This window comes from Pongo abelii, chromosome 12 (assembly GCF_028885655.2).
Source record: "Pongo abelii isolate AG06213 chromosome 12, NHGRI_mPonAbe1-v2.0_pri, whole genome shotgun sequence".
Lineage (NCBI taxonomy): Eukaryota > Metazoa > Chordata > Mammalia > Primates > Hominidae > Pongo > Pongo abelii.
In genome coordinates, this window is record NC_071997.2 from 116,894,890 (window position 1) to 116,913,706 (window position 18,817).

Below are 18,817 nucleotides of genomic sequence, written 5' to 3' on the forward strand. Positions count from 1 at the left end.
TCCTGCTGAACTCTCGCCTAGCATCCTGTCCTTTCCTGTCCAGCAGTCACCTCCATTTGTAATGATCTATGCCTGGGAGTATTTGTTTAGTGCTCACTTCCGTGACACTGTGGAAGACAGACTCAGTCTCCCTCACTAACCTGTGACCTGGGTCAGTTTTGCTCCAGAGGGGATCCTCAGGGCGCAGCAGTGTACCTGTATATATAGTAAGTACTCATGGTATTGTTCAAGACCAAGATCACTGAATGAGTCCTTCTAAGGTGGCCAGATCTTCTGTGGCAGGACTGTGAAAATAGGCCAGGATGGGTTCAGTTGCTCCGATTCAAGTCCTACCTTTGTCCTTTCTCATCAGATGAATGACCATCACTAGGTCATTCACCCTTTGTCGAGGGACAAGGTGTAGCAGAAAATGGGGACAGAAGGACAGGAGACCTGGTTACTCTACATGCCTTTGAGCAATCATTTATACTTCCTGGACCTCAATCTCTAATCACCTGCTTCTAATGCAAGCCAGTAATTACTGACAAGTCTGAATCTGAAGGTTAACAGAATGATAAAATTCAACAAATATTTATTGGTTACCTTCATTTGTAAGTAGAAAGATAAAAGACTTTGTACATGGAGAAAACATGCTAATGCCGATTCTTAGTCTGCTTATAGAGAAGCCTGAAAATACCTCTTAAAAATGTTGAAATACTTCAACTATGTGAACACACACAAAACAAATCTTTGTATGGTTTCAAACCCAAGGTTTTGTTCGGTACTGCCGTGGTTTGAATGTGTCCCCCGCAAAAAACACATGTTGGAAATGTAACCCCCAGTGCAACAGTGTTGGAGGGGAGGTCCCCAAATGCCAGTGGGACCTAAGAGAATGAATTCAAAGACCAGTTGGAAAGTAGTGAAAGTATGATTTATTGCAAAGGGAAAAGTACACACTCAAGAAAAGGGAATGTGGGTGTACTCAAGAGACTCACACGAAAGGGGTTTTGGGGCTGCTACCTTTACGGGTTTCTTTAACCAAGAGGCGGAATATTCATGATCCTTCCTAGAAAAAGGAGGAGATTTCTCAGAACTGTGACACCACCTATTTTTACACCAAATATGGGTGTTCTCGGAACTGTCATGATGCTAGCGGGGTGTGTGATTTAGTATGTTAGTGAGCGTATAATGAGGTCCTAGGAGAAACCTAGGTCAAATCCAGTGCCATGCTGGGTTCAGTAGGTCTTAGCCAGCTTGGTCCACACTCTGTTTTTCAGGGTCTTATCAGCCCATGGCCTCTGCAGCCATTTCAACAGTTTCCTTTTGCTAGTCATGTGAAATTGCTGCCCAGAATCTTCTATTATTCTGCAGCCACCTTGTATTATTCCTGTCTCAGGACCTAATGTGAGGTGTTTAGGTCATGAGGGCTCCACTCTTGTGAATGGATTCATGCTAATTATATAAGGGCTTGAGGCTGGGAGTTTGATCTCTTGCTCTCTTTTTCCTTTTTCCTGCCAGGGGATGGTACACCATGAAGGCCCTCAGCAATTGCTGGCACCTTGATATTGGACTTCTCAGCCTCCAGAAACATGAGAAATACATTTTTTTCTTTATAAATTACCTATAAATTATAATAGTCTGTGCTATTAGGTTATAGCAACACAAAATGAACTGAGACAAGTACCCATCTACTACTGTGTCTGAGCCCCTGGGTAGGTTTGGAACAGAGGTAAGTTAAGGTGCAGCCGCAAGGAGCTCACTGTGGACCAGAGAAGGAGACCCACATCTGAAATGGATGCCTCAATCTAATGACCAACTGCTAGGATAGAGTTTATAATTAAGGCGATTTTTGAGGGAGGAGAATATTTTAGTTTACAAATCTCCTCTTTACTAAGACACACACACAAAGAAACAACACACACATACACACGTTGAGAAGGGCCCAAACCGTGACTGGCTAGGAGAGCAACCGCCTCTAGATGGTTTTTCCAGATTGTGAATTAAAGATCTGCTGGGTTGGTCAGGCATGGTGGCTCACACCTGTAATCCTGGCACTTCAAGAGTCTGAGGAGGGCAGATGGCTTGAGCCCAGGATTTCGAGACCAGCCTGGTCAGCATGGTGAAACCCCATCTCTACAAAAAATATAAAAATTAGCTGGGCATGGTGGGTGTGTGCCTGTGGTCCCAGCTACTTGGGAGGCTGAGGCAGGAAGATCACCTGAGCCCAGGGAGGTCAAGGCTGCAGTGTGCCATCATCATGCTACTGCACTCCAGCCTGGATGACAGAGTGAGACCTTGTCTCAAAAGAAAAAAACAAAGATCTACTGGGTCTGTCTTCAGGGACAAGAGCACAGTTTCTCCTAGGATCTTCACACCTTCTCCCTCAAAATGTGTACATTTTTACTGATTAAATAATTTAAAAATCCTTGGGATTGATTGACTTCATTTGGAAAACAGTAAAGCTAGCTCTCTGCCTAACCCAAATGCAAAAAAAAAAAAAAAAAAAAAGGCGGGGGATGGGTGGGGGTGCTGGATGTAAGAATAATTTTACTACGATAAAAAGATGACAACAGTAATAGAAAATACTTGCCATATATATGAGTCAAAGTATATCCCAGGTATACAAAGAGCTCCCACAAATTGAATGGAAAAAAACAGGCAGACAGAAATATGACTCTAGGGTGGATATGAGCAGGTAGTTTACTGAATAAGAAATGCAAATTGTCAATAAACATAAGAAAAGATGCTCAACTTCACCGGTAGTCAGGGGAATGCAAATTAAATCTCAATGAGATTAACATTTTTGGGTCTAGCAGATTGGCCCAAAGTACTGGCCAGCCTGGGGAGTGGGGGCAGGGGCCTCACATACACTGTTGGTGTGCCTGTCCCAAGAGGAAAAGCAATTCCACTCTTCAGGATCCATCCTACGAGAAATAATAAGACAAACACATAAAAGCATATAAACAAGAATGTGTGTGGCTGCATCATTCTCAATAACAAAAATACTATAAGCAATCTAAATATCCATAACAAACACAAATTAAACAGAAGAATGGTGTGTAATATATCCATGCAGTGGAATTACATACACCCCCTAAAAATAATGTGTTAGATCTATAGTTGCAGACTTGAGGAAATGTTCCTGAACGTGAAGGAAAATAAGCAAGGTATAGGTCAATCTGTCTGGCATTTTGGATATATATATACTTAGATATATCTGCATCAACCCAGTAACAAATTTAGAAGAATGTGCACCAAGTTGCTAACAGGGGTTTACTTTGAAGAAGAGAATCAGTCAGGTGGAGAGAGAAACCTTCTTCTTGATGTAACTTTTATTTATTTATTTTATTTTTTTGAGACAGTTTCACTCTATCATCCAGGCTGGAGTGCAGTGGCGTGATCCCGGCTCACTGCAACCTCTGCCTCCCAGGTTCAAGTGATTCTTGTGCCTCAGCCTCCCCAGTAGCTGAGATTATAGGCACCCGTCACTATGCCTAATTAATTTTTTTTTTTTTTTTGAGATGGGGTCTCGCCTTATTGCCCGGGCTGGAGTGCAATGGCACAGTCTCGGCTCACTGCAGCCTCCACCTCCCTGGTTCAAGTGATTCTCCTGCCTCAGCCTCCCTGGTAGCTGGAATTACAGGCACATGCCACCACACCAGGCTAATTTTTGTATCTGTAGTAGAGACAGGGTTTCACCGTGTTGGCCAGGCTGGTTTCGAGCCCCTGACCTCAAGTGATCCACCCACCTCAGCCTCTCAAAGTGCTAGGATTACAGGCTTGAGCCACTGTGCCTGGCCTATAACTTTTTTTTTTTTAAGCAATGGGGTTATGAGCAAATTTAATTTCTTTGTTTCTGTTATTTTTCAAAAATAATTTTGTTACTTTTCAGTAAAGTTAATCATTTCAAGTGATGTAAGGGACCCTTTTGTGAAGGCTAAAGTCACCCCCAAATTTCTCCTTTGTTTCCCAGGCCGGTTGACATTTTTCCCACCAAACTGCTATTGAACTGAGTCAGCTGAGAGTGGGTTCAAAGAGACCAAGACGGACCAAAACGGGCACTGTTTTAATTAAGATTAGAATCATGCCCATCAAAGCCATTCAACGTATATGATGTTGGATGTGCCCAAGGCAAAATGCATAGTTTTTTGACATCTGAGGCTGGAGGAGAGTTTGAGACCCACCATTGAGAGAGTTTTGGAGGTGGGAAGTTTTATTTGTAATAGCATAATTAGGTTTAAAACAAAAATTATCTGCATTTAATGTCAGTAATTTGATTACTGATTTAGAAAATCGAAGTGTCCAGCAGACCCTGGACTGCCCTCAGAGACTAATTTTGCATCCTTGGAGGCAGCTCAAAGACCCCTTCCACTGTGAAGACTTCCCTCCAGCTTCATGCATTATGTAGATTTGAGAGAGGACTAAGATGGAGTGAGTCAAAATGCACTGCAAACCATGAAGAGCTACGGGGAATGGACGGTGATACTGCTGCTGTGGAGTTCTAATTCTCATTTCCCTTAGTTTCCTTATGCTAAAAGTCAAAATGGGAAAGATGTCCCTGGAGGCAGCTGCTCAGGGCCAGGCTCCACAGTTATGGAGTTTGGGAAGAAATAGGTTTCCCCTTGTGGACCTCAAACTTGAATTTGTCAGTGCACTGGAATGGCTCACAATTAGGGGATCCTCATCTTAGCAGGAACCTGTAAGAGCTACAGGGAATTCTGATGCCAGATCTGGCCTTTGAGTCCATTTGGCGCTGCCCCTTGAAACAGGCAGGCTCTCTACGAAGGACAGGGGTCTCCTTTTTCCGGGATTACTTTCCAGGCACAATGACGTGCTTTGGATGTGTCCAGATCACCTCGCGCTGTGCTGCAGTTTTCAGATCTTCTCCTCAGGTGATTACTTAGTAGATGGCTGGTCTCACCCACTCGTTCTCACCACCCATTCTTGCTAATTTCATTTTCCTATAATGCTGGATACATTCCTGTAGCCCCATGGACGGCCTGGGCCACCTGAGTATCTGAGTGGAATTGCTAGAATCTGCCTGCTGGCCCTTTCAGTTTCCTTGGACTCAGATAACAATCACTGATAAATATCAGTGATTCTATCTGCTCATTTCCAGAAGCTGCTACTTCTGGCCTAGAAAGTCTTTTCCTTTCATTTCTGCTTATTCAAATTCTTTCCTCAAAGTTCAGCTGGAGACTGTCCTGGAAGGAATCTCGTCCTCCCTTCCCCTAACCCTACTCGTTCTCTGCCCCAAATCTCCATTAATCTTATACTGCCTGCCCCCAACAAGGGGGTTCTTTTTAAATTTTTATTATTATTTTTAACTCTTGTCTCCCAGGCTCGAGGGCAGTGGTGCAATCTCTGCTCACTGCAACCTCCGCCTCCTAGGTTCAAGCGATTCTCGTGCCTCAGCCTCCTGAGTAGCTGGGATTACAGGTGCGTGCCACCATGCCCGGCTAATTTTTGTGTTTTTAGCTTTCTCCATATTGGACAGGCTTGTCTCGAACTCCTGACCTCAGGCAACCTCCCGCCTCGGCCTCTCAAAGAGCTGGAATTACAGGCGTGAGCCACCGTGCTCGGCCACGGGGGTTCATCAGATTCATGTGTGTGTGCGTGACTCCCCTAACAGGATGAGCAGTTCCTGAGTGCAGGACCCTTTCCCATGTTGCCTTTCCATCTTCTACAGCATCTGGTGCAGCGAATGCTGGAAAGAACAGCTCTGACACCAGATATGCCAGCGAGTTCTGCTATGTTGGATAGTCCAACTTTTCTGAGTCTTCATTTCTCCATCTTTCTTTCTTTCTTTTTTTTTTGAGACAGAATCTCACTCTGTTGCCCAGGCTGGAGTGCAGTGGCACCATCTCAGCTCACTGCAACCCCCGCCTACCGGGTTCAAGCGATTCTTGTGCCTTAGCATCCTAAGTAGCTGGGGTTACGGCTCGAGCCACCATGCCCAGCTAATTTTTTTTTTTTTTGTATTTTTAGTAGAAAAGGTGCTTCACCATGTTGGCTTGGCTGGTCTCAAACTTCTGGCCTCCAGTGATCCATCCGCCTCGGCCTCCCAAAGTGCTGAGATGATAGGCATGAGCCACCGCACCCGGCCATTTCTTCATCTTTCTTTTAGTATCATGTGAGGATTACACGAAGTAGCCATCTGGCTTATAATGGATGTCCAGTAAAGGTTAGTTCCCTCCCTTCCTTCTAGTCCCAGCCCTCCTGCAGGGGCTCCATGTACCCCGCAGCAATAGATCATAGCATGTGGGTCCTGGGGGAGCCTGCAGAAAATGGCTCCTTGTTTTAATGGGGCTGTTGAATCATTCTTTCTTCAACTGGAAATCTCTCTGGGCCACACCCCTTTACTCTTATTGGCTTGTCCATAACCAAGTAACTTTAGGCTTGAAAGAAGGTACTGCAGAGTCAAGGTAGTATAAGGTGGTCCCAGTAAGAACACAGGGTCACCCGGGGAGAGGACTGGAGTTCTTCAAGCTTAGAATTGTGTCTTACTTCTTGAGGAATTTTAGATCGGTCCATTAACTTCTCCTGGTTCATAAAATCGGAATAATGAGCCCTATCCCTGCTTTTATTCCATACGGGAAAGATACCTGTAGGGCAGTGGGCTTAGATTCAGAAATGAAGTTTGATAACCTGGTTCTATTATTTCTATATGATCTTGGGCATGTCCATTTCCATGAGCCTCAGTTTTCTTACCTACAAATAGGGATAATAATATTCTTTTTACTGCAACAGAGAAGATAGGAAATCTACAATCAAAATGGGGCCATGTATGTTACCTTGCTGTATATTATGAGCTCTAAGAAATTGTAGAGGAAAAGGGCTTTATTCTGTGGGGCAGGGTGAAAAATGGTAAAACCTCTACACTTGAACAGTGTGGGATCCTGTATGGAGTTCCTAAAGCAAGGCTGTTTGGGATGGACACGTTTGAATCCTCTTACAATGCTTATAATGGTCATATTTCCTGGTAAGTGGCATCAAATCCAAAAACCTGTCACAGGGACAGATGGCATTCTTAGCACAAAAGAGGAAACCAATTAGAAGTTAAAATACAGAAAAATGTGAACTTGTAAATGCTAACAAATTGTTTCAATGTGGAGGACTGTGTTGTTTTCCCTGACACTGGCCAAGGAAGGTCTCTTTCTGATCCAGCTATGTTCACAGGGCACTGACTATTGGAGTCTGAAAGAAACCTTATGGACTCTCTCTCCTAACTGTCTTGATTTCAAGCTTGCATACCTAGCTTGAGTTGTTGGGCAGATGCTGCTGATTGCACCATGTCACTTTTACCGTGACAGACTGTGTCTTTGCAGCTCAGAAATGAGCTCTGAACAGTAGGCTTTAGGAAGCAATTTCTAAATACAAGCATTCATTTAGTCCATCAACAAACACTTGTATATGACTATATATAACTATAACTTCTGCTTGCAAGGCACTTATAAGCCACACAGAAAAATCCAATGAAACTTATTGTGTGCTACAATTAAGGATGGCCCAGAGGAAAGAGACTCCACCCCTCCCTGGGGGAGTGGAACATAGTTTCACAGACTGGGAGGGACATTTGAGCTATAGGATGAGAAACAGTTTGCCCAGGACACAAGGGCAGATAGGATTATATTAGTCAGGATGAGTGAGAGTATGCTGTAGTAACAAACAACCCTCAAATCACAGCGGCTTAATGCAACAAAGCCTTACTTTTTGCTCTTGTTACACATTACAGCCTTCTTGTTAAAAGAGCAGCCCCTCGTGAAAGAGGGAAAACAGCCAGAAGGAATAAACCAAATCAAGCATGCGGCTGTTACACTCTATGCTAAAACCCCCCAATGGATCAAGGTGGCCCCAGTTGGATAGAATGGTTCGTTTGGAGGGAAAAGACCAAGAGCACAGGGTCAAGAAAGCTTCATAAACTGGAGGTGCTGAAAGTAAGTCTAGAGAAAAAAGCAGGGTCTTATTTTTGTTATTTGTTAAATAATCTTTTAAATACTAAGTCTTAATAGTGCAAATTTAATGGATTTTTATTATAATTATGATTTAGAGCAAACTGTTGAAGATATTCTTTTTTTTTTTTTTTTTTTTTTTTTTTTTTTTGGTGAGATGGAGTCTTTCTCTGTCACCCAGGCTGGAGCGCAGTGGCACAGTCTTGGCTCACGGCAACCTCCATCTCCCCTGTTCAAGCGATTCTTGTGCCTCAGCCTCCTGAGTAGCTGGGATTACAGGTAGGCACCACCACACCCAGCTAATTTTTTTTTTTTTATATTTTTAGTAAAGATGACGTTTCACTAGCCTGGCCAGGCTAGTCTCAAACTCCTGACCTTAAATGATCCTCCAGTCTCGGCCTCCCAAAGTGCTGGGATTACAGGTGTGAGCCACTGCTCCCAGCCTGTTGAAGATATTCTAATTAATCCTAAATTAGTCCTGCAAGTTGTTTCATGAAAAAAGTTTTCTATATTAAAATACATATAGGTTTAAATAAAAAATGAGAGAGAGAAGTCTTGAAGAGAATGGTGTCTGTAGCTACAGCTGATCGGAATGAAGTCATTCAAGGATAGAAGCTTAGACTTCACTTCGAAATGCTTCCTCTGAACTGGCTGCTGTAGTGTCACCTGTGCCTCCAAGTACAATCTCCTCAAAGGCAATGGCAGCCATTACTAGACCTTTTTATTTTTCATGATGCATAGTTGTATCTGTCACAAAGGAGGTGCTCAAAAAATATTTTGTGGAATGAATGGACAGATTTCTCTCTGTTCTCCCAAAACAAGACTTATGTCTCTATGTACATAAGGAGAATGTCAGGACCGGGTGCAGTGGCTCATGCCTGTAATCCCAGCACTTTGGGAGGCTGAGACAGGTGGATCACTTGAGGTCAGGAGTTCGAGACCAGCCTAACAAACGTGGTGAAACCCCATCTCTACTAAAAGAACAAAAACTAGTGGGGCTTGGTGGTGGGTGCCTGTAATCTCAGCTACTATTTTTTATATATATATATATTTATATATATATATATTTATATATATTTTATATATATGTATATATTTTATATATATATTTTTTATATATGTATATATATTTTATATTTTTTTATATATATTTATATATATTATATATATATATTATATATATATTATATATATATTATATATATATTTTATATATATTATATATAATATATATATATTTTATATATATTATATATATAATATATATATATATTTTATATATATATATAAAAATATAAAGAGAATGTCAGGACCAGCAATCTGTAGAAAATTGAGGCAGCAGACTTGTAGTTTTCAAACTTGCTTGCAGCTACAAAACTTTTTATTTAAAAAATGCTAACTAAATATCTTCCACAGTAAGCTCAATTTTTTATTTTTTTAAAATTTTTTTGAGATGGAGTCTTGTTCTGTTGCCCAGGCTAGAGTGCAAGTGGCACCATCTCAGCTCACTGCAACCTCCGCCTCCTGGGTTCAAGTGATTCTTCTGCCTCAGCCTCCCGAGTAGCTGGGATTACAAGCACCTGCCACCATGCCCGGCTAATTTTGTATTTTTAGTAGAGATGGGATTTCACCATGTTGGCCAGGCTGATCTCGAACTCCTAACCTCAAGTGATCCGTCTGCCTCGGCCTCCCAAAGTGCTAGGATTACAGATGTGAGCCACTGCGCCCAGCCTCTCTGGGGATCTTGAAGGGTTTCAAAACCAGACTGAAAGCCACACATTCAGATCAATCAAATCACACAAACAATAAAACCCCCGCACTTTCTCATGAAGCCAGGAGAATGTTCTGGCTTTTGTCTCTTCCACCTGTAGAAATCAGCAGTTGTCTCTATTCTCCTTTGGGGATTGGAGTGTTCAGTTTCTCGATGAAGGAATGAAATGCTCACAAGAACAAGAACATGTGGCTCTCCTGAGAAGAGGGCTGGAAGAAGCCACTAGCTCCAGTATCCTCAAAAGAGCACTTCTGCAGGTCCAGGGTCCGGGGTTCCTCCAGAGGCACAGATGAGCTAAGCGGGGCTCCTAGGGCCTCGGGAAGGTGAGATCCCTGGCATGAGTCACCTTTTCAGCAGAATCTGCTTCAGATCCCTCCATCTGAGACTCATTTCTCACCATCCATGCTAGTGGCGGGGCTGGGGAGAATGGAGAGGATGTCCTGTTGGTCAGCATCTCCCTCCTGACTGACTGAAGACTCCTGACCCACTATAGTACCAGAAAAGGGTGACAGTACCCTCTCTGTGAGGGCCCCATAGAGAGGCTGACATGGGCTGTCAGTTCCTCTCAGCATTGCTAATCTCATTCAAAGATAGCCAGACTCCCAGGATTTGTCCCCACCCTCTGCCAGATGCAGTCCAGGGGAACAAGGTGTGTCTGTCCCTCCTGAGCAGGTCCCCTGACTTTCCCTAGGATGATGGGCTAGGCTGCTTGATTTGCTTTCTAAACATCATTGTCCTGTGCCAGCCACTCCAAAGCTGCATAGAAAGATGAGATTTCTTGGCCAGGCACAGTGGCTCATGCCTGTGATCCCAGCACTTTGGAGGCCAAGGTGGGCAGATCACCTGGGGTCGGGAGTTCAAGACCAGCCTGACCAACATGGAGAAACATCATCTCTACTAAAAATACAAAATTTCCCAGGCATGGTAGCACATGCCTGTAATCCCAGCTACTCAGGAGGCCGAGGCAGGAGAATCGTTTGAACTAAGGAGGTGGAGGTTGCAGTGAGCCGAGATTGAGCCATTGCACTCCAGCCTGGGCAACAAGAGTGAAACTTCATCTCAAAAAAAAAAAAAAAAAGAAAGATGAGATTTCTTGCCTTTTTCCTCGTTTCATTCTATTTCATTATAGCACGAGATCAGCCTTAGGTAATTCCAGACTGTCTACCCACCTCTGAAACCATGAGGATGGATGAAAGAGATTTTCATTCTGTGAACTCCAGCACGAGTGAGTTCCCAGGCTCCCTCTTCTGTACTCATGGAGCCCCCAGCTGCCTCAATTCCAAGCCAAGGAAGAGCTCCTGTAGCCCATACCACTCTTCAGGGCAGTGACATGCCCCAGTTGGGACAGAAGTCATGGTTGCCAACCCAATGCGGGTCCCACTTTCCCGCATTCACTGATTTCTAACACAGTGCCGGCTACATCACAGGGAGTCACGAAACACTGTGGACTATTTAGCCCTTAAGCCAGATGCCACAGAGCAGCATTCCTCTGAAATTGCGGAAGGAATCTCAGCTCTACTCGAGGCAGGAGGTCAGATGCCAAGGACTCACTTTGCTCCTTTTGATGGCTTACCCACTGGCCTAGAGCCTTAAAGAATCAAAGTCCGCCTTCCTCTACCTGACTCCCAACTCCTGTCCTTGCAGCGGCGTGTCAGCTTCTGTGAATCTCAGTTTTCTCCTCCTTAAAATGGGAATCGTGGGCCCCTCTCTCCTTGCAGGACTGCAGCCATTGCCAAAAGCAAGGTAAGCGACAGAGCACCACGTCATTGTAGAGGTGGTTGTCAATACTACATAAATGATTCCTGTTCATTCAGAATCCTCTAATTGTCTTATCTGGATTATCTCCCCACCTGCTGTCTGACCTCTGCCATATTTTCGAGATGAAATAATCAGATGTTAACCTGAATTTTTCCGTTGTCATCCAAACTTTAGAATTGTGGACTTAGGGCAAACCTTACATTTCACTGACATTACTTCTTTTAAAACCCTTTAAAAAAATTATTTATTTATTATTTATTTTTGAGACAGGGTCTCGCTGTGTCTCCCAGGCTGGAGTGCACTGGTGCGATCATAGCTCACTGCAGCCTCGACCTTCCCGGCTTAAGCGATCATTTCACCTCAGCCTCCTAAGTAGTTGGGAGTATTGGTGTGTCACTGCACCCAGCTATTTTTTTTTTTTTTTTTGTAGAGACAGGGTCTTGCTATGTTGCCTAGGCTGGTCTCAGACTCCTGACCGCAAAGGATCTTCTAGCCCTGGCCTCCCAAAGTGCTGGGATTACAGGTATGAGCCACTGCACTTGGCCAAAAGCCCTCTCTTAAAAACCCATCTTAGTGATACCTGGCAGTGGCTGGGTGCAGTGGCTCATGCCTGTAATCCCAGCACTTTGAGAGGCCAAGATGGACGGATCACCTGAGGTCAGGGGTTCGAGACCAGCCTGGCCAACATGGTGAAACACCGTCTCTACTAAAAATACAAAAATTAGCCAGGCATGGTGGTGCGTGCCTGTAATCCCAGCTACTCAGGAGACAGGAGGATCGCTTGAACCTGGGAGGCAGAGGTTGCAGTGAGCAAAGATCACGCCACTGCACTCCAGCCTGGGTGACAAGAGTAAGACTCTGCCTGAAAAAAAAAAATAATAATAATAATATTAATACCTGGCTGTGAAGAGGACGGAGCTGGAGCTCATGTCTATCATATAGTGTCAGATGCAAAAAGAAGTGGCAGAACAATGTGTATGGCATGAGTTCATTTTTGAAGGGAATACATCTTAACGTGCTTGTATAAGCATATCTGGAAGGTTGTACACCAAACCGTTTAGCAAAATTATTGGGGAATGGGACTGAGGATTGAAATGGAGAGACAGTGAAGAAATTTTCATTTGTTTTTCTATTGATGGTTTGAGTTTTTAAAATAACAATTGGGTGTCGTTACATTTTAATCTCACATTTTTAAACACTGACAGACACTTTAAACATATGGCCTTGAAATATTTTTTACTAGATTGTATATCTCTGTTCTTACTATTTAACTTTCTAAATAAATTAAATGAACATTCTCTCTTGTGTTTAAAATTAGGATCTACAAACCTGATCTTTCCATTTATTGAGTGCCTGCTACATCCCAGGCTGAATATAGGTGTTTTTGTACTTAATACTCACTCCAGCCTTGCAAGGTTAATTATTTTCATACCCACTTTCCATCTGAGGAAACTGGGGCCCAAGGTCACACGGTTAATAAGTGGCACAGCTGGAATTCTAACAGGGCACAACCTGACTCCAAAGTGCACATTTGTTTATGAAGCTTCCCTGATGCCGTCTTTAAGATTGCATTTAACCTCGTGCACATAATTAAATTTTTTTTTATCAATACACACTCATGCATACAATTTGATTTTAAAATAAAATCTTTAATATTGTATAGTAATCATCTTGGTGGTCTTGGGGGGTGCTCATCCACCCGAATGAGCAAAGCTTAGGTAAGACCTTAAGGTGTGCTATCTTTCAAACAAATTATATCCAAGTGCAGCCACAAAAATTAACCAATCTATTCAGAACTCCTTTTGGAACAAATGTTTCTTTTTTTTTTTTGAGATGGAGTCTCACCCTGTCACCCAGGCTGGAGTGCAGTGGCACGATCTCAACTCACTGCAACCTCTGCCTCCCGGGTTCAAGTGATTCTCCTGTTTCAGCCTCCTGAGTATCTTGGATTACAGGTGCCCATCACCACACCCAGCTAATTTTTCTAATTTTTAGTAGAGATGGGGTTTCACCATCTTGGCCAGGCTAGTCTTGGACTCCTGACCTCATGATCCACCCGCTTCGGCCTCCCAAAGTGCTGGGATTACAGGCGTGAGCCACCGCACCTGTCCTTAGAACAAAGGTTTCTAAAATACTCTAAGTTTGTAGACTTATAACACCACCATGTGAAATGAAGTCCTCTACATATCTCCCAAGAGCTTCACCCTAATATAATCACCAGGGAGGAGAGTATGATATCTCATAAGCCTTTTGTTTTTCTCTCTTCAAGGAGTCAATTCTTGGAGGAATCTTCTAATGGGAAATGGAATTTTGCTGTTGCTCCAGAAAGTGAAATTTATAGCTGACAAGAGGAAACGACAGGGAACTCTATTCCAGTATGACATAAAGAATTTGGTAGCAATTAGAACAAGCCAATAATGGAGGGGGCTGTCTTGTTAGTTACTGAGATCTCTGTCACTCACAGGATTGAAAAAGAGACTGGTGAAGCATCTGACTTGCTATAGAAGGGATTTCTATCTTAGATAGGAAGTTGGACTAAGTTATTTTAAGTTCTGTTTCTTAACTGTATTTTTGTTTTGTTTTATTTTGTTTTGTTGAGATGGAGTCTTGCTCTGTTACTCAGGCTGGAGTACAGTGGCGTGATCTCGGCTCATTGCAGCCTCCACCTCCTGGGTTCAAGTGATTCTCCTGCCTCAACCTCTCAAGTAGCTGAACTACAGGTGCATGCCACCACGCTCGGCTAAGTTTTGCATTTTTAGTAGAGACGGGGTTTCACCATGTTGGCCAGGCTGGTCTTGAACTCCCGAGCTTAGGTGATCTGCCTGCCTCAACCTCCCAAAGTGCTGGGATTCCAGGTGTGAGCCAACATGCCTGGCTCAACTGTATGTATTGCATTTTTCTTTCTTTTTTTGAGACGGAGTCTTGTACCATTGCCCAAGCTGGAGTGCGGTGGTACAATTTCGGCTCACTGCAGCCTCTGCCTCCCAGGTTCAGGCGATTCTCCTGCCTCAGCCTCCCGTATAGCTGGGATTACAGGCATATGCCACTACATCCGGCTAATGTTTGTATTTTTAGTAGAGATGGGGTTTCATCATGTTGGACAGGCTGGTATCGAACTCCTGACCTCAGGTGATCTGCTTGCCTCAGCCTCCCAAAGTGCTGGAATTACAGGCATGAGCCACCGTGCCCGGCCTTTATTTCTTATTGATAGACTAGCATGTGGTCTTAAGGAAGATCATCCCTGAGCTAATAAATGCTATGATCCAAATTAACCCCACAGTTGTGGTATGGGTTATGAAACGGGTTCGTTTTTGAAAGTTTGGATTTTAAAGACCGTCAATCAATTGTTTAGTCCTAATTAATTTTTCCTGAGAACATCTGACATATTAACATAAGTACCAATTAAAATTGAATGTTGGTGTAATCACCTTCTCAAATATTTGAACAATGTGATTATGTAATATGTACCAACAAGATTAAAAAAATACACTTAGAGAAGTAGATGCGAAGGAAAAATAAGTATTGCTTCAGGGTTTGGAAAATGCAGTTTCTTATTCATCTGCCTCCCAGATTTCAAGATTCAAGACAAACTCTTGCCAGCCCCTCCTGCTGACTTCTGACAGCCCAGCACACCTAGGAAACTTTGAGCTGAGATATGCCCTCCAGGTGTCTGTGTCGATCATAATCAGACAAAGGATGTTCTGTGCTTTTCCTTAAAGTCAGTCTGCGTGAGGTCCTCCCCGTCACCTCCCAAGCTGGGCTGATGTGTTCACATTAGGGGTTTCTCATTCAGCCCAGGGGTGTCAGCAACACCAAATCAAGACAGACTAGTTGAGAGCCTACTATGCGCCGACTGATACCTCCCACATCTCTGTTTACATCCCCATCTTATTTCCTAGAAAGTCTGCACCCTTCTATTCAACACTGGCATAGCTTTCTGGAAATCCCAGAGATACACCACATCCAATGTGTCCCAAACAGAACTCATTATCTCTCCCCTGAAGACTACTCCCGCCAATGAATTGTCTCTTTCACTGGTACCCAGATCAGAAACCTGGCCTTTGGATTGGCTGCCTTCTTTTTCTTCATCTTGCATTTTTGCAGTGGCCATATTTTGTTATTTCTACTTCCATCCAAGCCTTATAGAAGGTATCACAGCCGGGCGTGGTGGCTCACGCCTGTAATCCCAGCACTTCGGGAGGCTGAGGTGGGTGGATCACCTGAGGTCAGGAGTTTGAGACCAGCCTGCCCAACATGGTGAAACTCTGTCTCTACTAAAAATACAAAAATTAGCCGGGCGTGGTGGCCATGCCTATAATCCCAGCTACTCTGGAGGCTGAGGCAGGACAATTGCTTGAACCCAGGAGGTGGAGGTTGCAGTGAACCAGATTGCACCATTGCACTCCAGCCTGGGTGGTAGAGTGAGACTCCATCTCAAAACAAAACAAAACAAAAAGAAGGTGTCAGGATGTCCATACCCATTTTTTAAATACTAAGAACCTGCCGCACAGTCAATGGAGAGTCACTGCTCCAATCTCCTGACATGCCTCTTTGCCCACCACTTCAGCCCCTGCCTCCATCCTCTGGCCTTCCCAAAATCCAGCAATCAAATGGCTAATGTCTGGCACAAGAGGGGGCTTCCAGGAACTTGCTGCAACAAAAGGTCAGTTTTGTTTGGCTGGGGCCTGGTAGTCCCTTTCCTTACTAGGTGCCCACTGTGCTCTGGGCCAGCTCCCTCATTGGACACAGTAGCACAGTGTCTAGGCCTGCTGTACTTTTTTTTTGTTTTAAGATGGGGTCTCACTCTGTCACCTAGGCTGGAGTGTAGCAGGGTCATCTCAGCAACCTCTGCGTCCCAGGTTCAAGTGATTCTCATGCCTCAGCCTCCTGAGTAGCTGGGATTACAGGCATGCGCCACTACACCTGGCTAATTTTTGTATTTTTCAGTAGAGACGGAGTTTCACCATGTTGGCCAGGCTGGTCTCAAACTCCTGGCCTCAAGTGATTCGCCTGCCTAGGTCTCCCAAAGTGCTGGGATTACAGGCATGAGCCACTGTGCCCAGCCAACTATTAATCTTTTTTTAAAGGATGGGGTTCACAAGGGCAAAAATGCGTCAGACCCAATGAAATCCCAGTGCATCCTGCTCTCAACTGCAAGCACTGCGCTCCTCCTTCTCGATGACCTCCTCCATCCACTTCCTTCCTCTTTTGCTCACTTTTCTTTTTCCATGCACATTTGTTGATCACCTACTGTGTGTGCCAGTTCTGAGGATTCAGAAACAAGGAGGCCCCACTCGCTGCCCTCTGGATGCTCCCAGCCCAGAAGGCACGAAGATGCAGACATGCCCAACTGCGGTACCCTGTTGTCAATGTTCCATAGGAGCCCAGGAGCGCCAGAGAGAGAGACAGAGAGAGGCCTGCTCCAGCCATGCAGGGTGAGGGAGGCCTCCCCAAAGACATGATTTATGAACCCCAGGAGACAAGCACACCAGTGACCCTGCAGAACTCCCCTCACCCAGGATGGGAAGGCACAGGGCTGGAGACACTTTGGGGTTTGACATTCTCTTCTCAGCCCTGTCGATGTCCACACAGCTGAACCCAGCACTGTCTGCGATGGGTCCCCTTTTCCGATTTTAGAGGGCTAGTGAGGATTCACTCTTGGTGGTATCAACCCGGGCTGTGAGAGTGTCTGTGTCCCTCGAGAGGACCAGCACTACTCACCTCAGAGGAGGCGGCCCCTGGCAATGGAAGGGCCTACCTCTGGGGGAAGCAGGAGGAGGGGGTGCAGGCGACCACAGAACTCAGCCAGAGGCAGCTGTGTGTGCTTTGGTGCTCAAGCCTTCAGGGGTCCAAGGCTGCTGGGGTGGCCACTACACTGGTGCTTAGACCTTAGCAGAAGGGAAGGCAGGGGTGAGGACACTTGACCAGATGCGATGCTGGCTTGCAACCCCAGCAGCTCCCTGTTCTGCATCCCAAGGCAGCCTCCCTTATCTGTCTCCTCTTCTCCCCTCTGCCCCACCCACACCATTGGCCCCAAAGACTGGTCCTGCCCCAAGCATTTCCTATGTGTTCACCCCTCTGAGCCTCTTCTTCTCCAGCTGTGATGTGTGACTTGGCCCTTGAAGCCCTCAAAGTTCTTCAGCGAAAGCCAACTGTATTCCTCCGGCTGGAATTACCTGTGACTTTCTCTGTATTCCCAAAATGTGCACAAAACTTATAATGGTGTGTGATGGCCCTTAGATATTTTGGTATAATTTAATTGCATGCATGTGTCTTGCTGCCTGGGTCAATTTCTTTGAGATCAGTGACTACATGTGATCTTTGTCTTCCCAGAGACCAGCACAGACCCATCAGTGAAGCCTGTTCTCAACAAATGCTTGTAAATGACTCACTTCTTCTGGGGTCTGGAGGACGATGGATCCCAGATCAAGTTGCTTGTTGCCTCATTTGTCAAGTTCTGCCTGTACATCGGCTGTTCTTCCTTACAATAAATCTGAAGATCAGAAACACGGTGGAACAACAAGCATGCAGGACAAGTCCATCCTGCCCATAACACCCTAGAGCAGGCTCAAAGCAGGAAAACAGCATGAGTCACATTCAGCAACAGACACGCAGGGAACCCTGCTCTCCCCTCTACCCTGAGGAGAAACAACAACACCTTCCCTGCCTGGGGAAACTCCTACTCATGCTATCCGTCTCAGATAGCAGCTCCTCTGCGAAGCCATCTTCCACTCTCTCAGAAACAGTCAATTGTTTCTTCCTCTGCCTTCTCTCTTGTCTCTATTAAGGTGTTGAGCAGATAGTATTGAAATGATCTCCTTGCCTATTTGGTATTTTCCACTATGGCAGACACATATGGGAATCAGTTCTGGGAGCACAATGGTTTAAAAGGAGGCAGACCACCAAACATCAGGAGAAGAGCAGTCAGCATAGGGAAGGACTGGGAAACCTGTGCCCCATGAGCCGACTGAGTGTTGAGTTGGTCCCGGACACTGCTGTGTCTCGGTGTAATTACCAATGGCACCCATGTTCATTCTCAAAAGTGTCCTGGTTTAGTCCATCACATATATAATCACCCTCCATGTGAGAAATATGTAAAGAAGCCACAGGGGTTCGACCCACGGGAGCCTTGGGGAGTCCATCACTGTCTTCAGTCATTCAGGGTGCAGCCACATGCGCTGCGTGGCCTCAGGGGACCTGTGGGAGAGGATGATGTAACAAAAGCCTTTCCCCTAGTCTCTGTTTTGTTTACTGTTGGGCACCCCGGGCTTGGCACCATTCCTGGAATATATTAATGTCTTGATAAATATTTGTGGGAGAGAGGAAGGAAGAGAGGGAGGAGGGGGGAAGAGGGTAC

The 18,817-nt window shown here is 44.8% G+C and overlaps 1 long non-coding RNA gene across 1 annotated transcript; it reads right to left on the reverse strand.

The window, feature by feature from the left end:
* Positions 1-2,654: 2,654 nt before the first annotated feature.
* On the reverse strand, positions 2,655-18,551 carry LOC103889897 (uncharacterized). Its single transcript, XR_654265.3, has 3 exons — positions 17,853-18,551; positions 17,219-17,348; positions 2,655-2,903 (listed from the first exon to the last, which is right to left on the reverse strand). It is a non-coding gene; the product is annotated as an uncharacterized LOC103889897 (long non-coding RNA).
* Positions 18,552-18,817: the final 266 nt, after the last annotated feature.